This window comes from Otolemur garnettii, unplaced genomic scaffold, assembly GCF_000181295.1.
Source record: "Otolemur garnettii isolate 467f Iridium unplaced genomic scaffold, OtoGar3 scaffold00041, whole genome shotgun sequence".
NCBI lineage: Eukaryota > Metazoa > Chordata > Mammalia > Primates > Galagidae > Otolemur > Otolemur garnettii.
The window spans coordinates 9,791,126-9,797,311 of record NW_003852436.1 but is presented as its reverse complement, the minus strand read 5'-3'; positions in this window follow the sequence as shown (position 1 = coordinate 9,797,311).

Genomic DNA, 6,186 nt, shown 5'->3' with positions numbered 1-6,186 from the left:
CCCTGGATACAGTGCCATGACATCATAGCTCACAGCAACCTCAAACTCTTGGGCTTAAGCAATCTCTTGCCTCAGCCTCCCAAGTAGCTGAGACTACAGGTGCCTGCCATAATGCCCAGCTATTTTTTTGTTGTAGTTGTCATTGTTGTGTGACAGCTCCAGGCTGGATTTGAACCTGCCAGCTCTGGTGTATGTGGCTGGGGCCCTAGCTGCTAAGCCATAGGCACCAAGTCTTTTCACCTCTTTTGTTAGGTATATTCCTAGGTATTTTATTTTCTTTGAAGCTACTGTGAAGGGAATTATGTCTTTGATTAGCTTCTTGACTTCACTGTTATTGGCATTTACAAAAGGTGGACATTGAATTTATTACTCTGAGACATTACTATATTTTTTGCTCACTTCCAGGAGTCTTGTAATTGAATTGCCAGGGATCTTTAAGTATAAGATCATATCATTGGCAAAGAGCAAGAGTTTGACATCCTCTGCCCCTATTTGGATGACCTTTATAACCTTCTCTTACCTGATTGCATTGGCTAGAATTTCCAGAACTGTGTTGAATAGTAGCTATGATAGAAGATATCCTTGTCTGGTTCCAGTTCTAAGTGGAAAAGCTTTCAGTTTATTTTATTCAATATGATATTAGCTGTGGATTTGTCACAGATGGCTTCAATCAGTTAAAAAAATGTGCCACCTATGCCTGTTTCTGAAGTGTTCTTGTTAGAAAAGGGTGTTGTATTTTGTCACATACATTTTCTGCATCTGTTGGGAGGATCACATAATCTTTGTTTTTCCTTCTATTGATATGGTGAATTACTTTTATGGATTTTTGTATGTTAAAACAGCTTTACATACCTCGGATAAAGCCTGCTTGATCATAACACATATATTTTTTAATGTGTAGCTGTAATCTATTGGCTAAGATTTTATTGAGAATTTTTGCATCAGTATTCATTAGTAAAATTGGTCTGTAGTTCTCCTTTTTTGCTGAGTCCTTCCATGGTTTTGGCGTCAGGGTGATATTTGATTCATGGAGTGTGTTGAGGATGGTTCCTTCTTTATCGATTTTTGGAATAGGTTTTACAGGATAGGTACAAGCTCACCTTTGAAGGTGTGATAGAATTCTGGTGTGAATCTGTCTGGTCTAGAGGAGCTTTTTTTTTTTTTTTTTTGGACACTTTTTTATTGTTTTCTCGATTTCAGTGCTTGATTTTGATCTGTTCAGGAGATCTATTTCTTACTGGTTAAATCTAGGGAGATAGTTTGATTCCAGGTATTGGTCCATTTTCTCCACATTGTCAAATTTCTTGGCATAGAGTTTCTTGTAGTAGTCAGAGATAATCTCTTTTATTCTATGGTATCTATTGTTATTTCCCCCTTTTCATTCCTGATTCAGGTTATTAGAGATTTTACCTTTTTGTTAATCCAGCCAAAGGTTTATTTTATTTATCTTTTCAAAGACTGAACTTTGTGTTTCATTATTTTTCTGAACGATACTTTTGTTTTCAATTTCATTTATTTATGATTTAATTTTGCTTATTTCTTTTCCTTTGCTGGGCTTATGACCTGATTTCTCTTCCTTTTCCATTTCCTTAAGCTAATATAATTAGCAGCTAATATAATAAATTTTCTTCTGAGTACTGCTTTTGCAGTATTCCACATGTTTTGGTAACTTGTAGCTTCATTGTTATGTTTGAAGAATTTAACAGTTTCTTTCTTTATCCATTCCTTGCCCCAACTGTCATTCAGCATAACATTGTTTAATTTCCATGCTTTTGTGTGGGGATGTACATTTCTGTTGGAGTTGAGTTCCACTAAGTTTTGACCTGTAACTTCTGGGTGTTTTCCTTTGCTGGCAGTTTATTGTGGTGGATGGCTTGTGCTTTTTTATCCAATCAGCTAGCCTGTGCCTCTTCAGTGGGGAATCCAAGCCATTAACATTTATTGAGAGAACTGATAAGTGTGGTAGAGTTCTATTCATCTTGTTCTGTGAAAGTCCATTGCTTAGTTTTGTTCTTTGTGCCATTGTTTTGTCCTTTAGGTTGTTGTGTCCTAAAGGTTTTGTCCTTTAGTTTGTGAGTGTTTACTTTGCTGGTGGTCCATTGTGATGGTCAGTATTGGGCATAGGTCTAAGTATTTACTGTGGAGTTGGTTTTGTTGTGGCAAATTTCCTCACTTTTGCATATTAGTAAAAGATTTGATTTCTCCATTGATTTTGAAGTTTAGTTTAGCAGGATCCAGAATTCTGGGCTGAAGAATTCTGAGAGGGTTAAGAGGGTTAAAGGTAGATGACCATTCTCTTCTTGGTTTGGAATGTTTCAGCTGAAAAATCTGCTGTCACCCTGATAGATCTGTACCTTTCCCCAGTCCTCTGTCAGCCTTTGTCCATACCCAGGAATGTGTCTTTGTGCTGGTCTTCCTCAGCTCTAGACCTCCTCATTGGCTCCTGGAGTCTCCTGCTTCACTGTGCTCCTAGAATGAGGTTTCTGGATAGGTTTCCCCAGCCAGCAGTGGCTGGAGTTTTCCTGTCTCCATGACAAAACTCATGGTGAGTTTTCCTGTCTCACTATGAGTGGCTGGTATGAAGATGTCTCTAGTCTGCCATCTTGCTCCACCCTTTTTCCTTGATAATTTAACACTTTTTTTAGTCATGAAATAAACTCCTCTTGTTTATTATTATGCTTTTGATTCTACTTGTTGATATTTTTATTAGACATTTTGCATTGATATTTTTGAGTTATTCACTTATGGTTTTGTATGTTTTGATATGCTCTTTCAGGTTTGGGCATTAATGCAATTTTTCATTTATATACTTATATGCTTTCTTCTATGCTATGTAAAAATCTAAATAGCATTGGAATTATTTGTCTTTAAAAGTATAGTATATTTTTCCCTATGAAATAATCTGAGCAAGGTATTGTTATAGGTGGTGGGTGGTTGTGTGTGGGGGGTTTGGGGCAAGCATGATGAAGAACAGTGAGTTCTTTGATGACTTTTTCTTTCTTCTATCTTACTTTTTCTTTAGGTATTATATCTCCTTGAGTCTATTTGATAAATTATATATATATATATATATAATATATATTTGATAAATTATATATTTTTGAAAATTATAAAATTTCTATCTTTGCTTTTCTGTTGTATCATAGAAGACTATGAAAATAGTCTCCTGAATTGCCCCTCTGTGTTTTATTTCCCTCTCCACATCAATTCCTTTTCCTTAATGCTGCCTGAGTTATATCTTTAAAACATGGATCTGGTGCTCTCATTTTTCTGCCTAACCAAAACATTTCCATAGCTCCTAATTGCTCATCAATAAATTAAGACCAACCTGACTTCTGTGTGTTAGACTGTTCTCTGCAGTTTTGTCTCCTGGACTCATGTGCCTTACTCCATCTGAGATGTCTTCCTATTTTCTTCTCTATTCCAGAACTGCTGAAATATTGTAAGACCTAGATTCACTGTGAGGTCTTGTAGTTATAGCTATGTCCTTGTAGACATCTTCATGTCTCTGGTGTTGATATCTGGGACATGCATGCTCATGGCATATGAATGGCCAGGATATAATTTGCTGAATCACATTGGTTGCATGTATTAATTCTCATGTTGATTGGATATGTGTATGGTTGCTATCAAGGTGACATCTTATAAGATAAATACATCTGACCAGTGTTCATGTGGGAAAATAGGCATAAACATGGTTTATAAATATGGACAGGATCTGGCTTCTTAGCATGTCTGCTATTTGATCAAGGGTGACAAATTTCTCCCCTGCTTTAATATCAATGGCGACACTCAGGCACAGACATACATACAAACATGCACATTCAGAAGGTGAGGGTAGTAGTTGAGTCAATTTTTTTGTTTGGGTCTATGTGAATATCTGCGTTAAGTTTGTGGTCCTAGAGAAAGGTGAAATGTTAGAGTTTTTCTAAGAGCTGTGATCAGCCTTTTCCAAGTGGTTTTCCTAATGCAGATTTCAAGCAATAAGAAAAGAAGGCCAGCCCCACTTACCCTCATAGCCATCTGGCAATACTGACAGAGTCTCATATGGTGGAGAAGAAGGTGAAGTATTTGGTTTCCTAATGTGGCATTTAGTTTTGAACTTTCTCCATTATATTTAGATCACAGATTTGCATCCTTAGAGGGAAAAAAGATCCATCCATTAGCACTGTAGGAGCATCTGAATTTAGGCAGCTAAGAGTCAGGCTAATACTTCTATTGTCACCTTTTCCCTCTAAAGATGCAAGTCTGTGATCTAAATATAATGCAGAAAGTTCAAAACTAAATGCCACATTAGGAAATCAAATACTTCACCTTCTTCTCAACAATATCAGACTCTGTCAGTATTGCTGGCTTTCTTTTCTTTTTGCTTGGACTCTCCAGGATTTTCTGCTTGCCTGGGCAGGGATGCTAACCTAGTACTGACATATACCTAGTATTTATTCACCTGGGGAACAAAAAATTAAAGAAATTTTGTTTGAAATAACATTCATAATCAGGGCATTTTAAACTAAATGCTTATTTGGTGCTTTGTTCAGGAGATGAGCAAAAAAATACATGAGCTTCATAGATTTTCAAAATGTTATTTCCATGAACCCAAATCACCTTATCTCAAAAATTGTATTCCCATGCTTTCATGCTACTTGGTAGCTTCCATTGCAACCTAGGTAAATTGTGGTTGTGTTTTTTACAAATGGTTAAAAGCAAAGACACTATAAATGTGTACTAGAACTTGAAAAATATTTTTTTGAGTTTATATGTCTTTTGTCTAGAATATAAAAAAATCACTACATACAATCTTATTCTCAACTGAAATTATATATTTGCTTTTCAATTATTATCCATATACTTTAGAAAACTGTTCCTGTGTGAGTTCTATACCAGATAACAGAAACAGAGTATCCACGGCAACTCCCAGCATCTTTTGGTATTTTGTTCTCTTTTGTTCCCTTCATGGCCATCTCCGTTCTTTTATTGCAGCTGCTTAAATATGTTTTACTGAGCTCATATTCCCCCAAAGTCATATTAGAAGCCAAATAAAATCATATCAATATAATAGTAATAAGATCTCGAAACAGTAATCTATCACTAGCGTAGCTAAAAATGTTTCCTTTTTTTAGAGCTATGACGGTTGAGTCCTAAGATTCTGTCTACATCACTGTGATAAAGGAAGTAAGTAAAATAGTGGTTTTGAACTAGCTTAGAGTGATACTTCTGGCATTATGAATTCCCAACATTACACTTAGAAGTAGACATTCAGTCTTTTTTTTGGTGGGGGGGATATTGTTTTGGTTAATAAACATTCCAGCAAGAATTTTGGCAGATGTAGGAGGGAAAGTCAGAGAAAGGCAGATACCAGGGAAAGGGTTAAACACAGGGGCTAACTAGGAGGGCAGAAAGAAAGAAACAACAAAGGTGAAGGAGAAAAGGGGACTTGTGTCCTTAGAATGGAACATAGGTCCCAGGAAAGCAGCCCCAGCTAAAATCTGCCCAGCTCATTTTCACATAGACCCTGGGTTTAACTTTTGACTGGGCTATTTACTATTTAATAGCTTTTACCTTGAGAAAATTACCTTATTTTTTCCAAGTCTTGTTTCCGATGTTTTAAAATGAGAAAAATAATGTCCATTTCCTGGGGCACTGTAAAGATCAGAAGAGATAAACGTAGATAACATATGCAAAACTTTCATTGTAGTGCCTGGCACACAGTAAGCACTTGAAAAATGTTAATTTTCTTTCCTATCTCTGGGCTACTTTCTTATCTTCCCCCAATGCTCAGCTGTTAAAAGGTTTCCAAATGCAGAATTTGATTATTTTCCCGTTTACCTTTTAAATATGGCTCCTCCATGGCCTTCATTCTAGTTGAAGCCAAGCTGTGTTGATGCCAACCCAAGAAGTTACAGGAGTGAACACTTAGACAGTTCTTGGTATTGTTCCCAGAACATTGTTGGGTTTGGTAAATGGAGCCTATAGTGATTTTACAGGTGCATAGTCTCACTGACTTGGTAAGAGGCACTTGAGCTGGGTGGAGCTATGATCTCCATACAGAGCACTTTAGGGAGATGGACACTTACTTTCTTAGTTCCACCATCACCCTGGACTTTCTTGCTAGGGCATTTTTATGTCCACTCCCAGTGTAAGGTTAGGCTTTAGGCTTTGTCTTTCTTTCCCTTTTTTTTTTTTTTT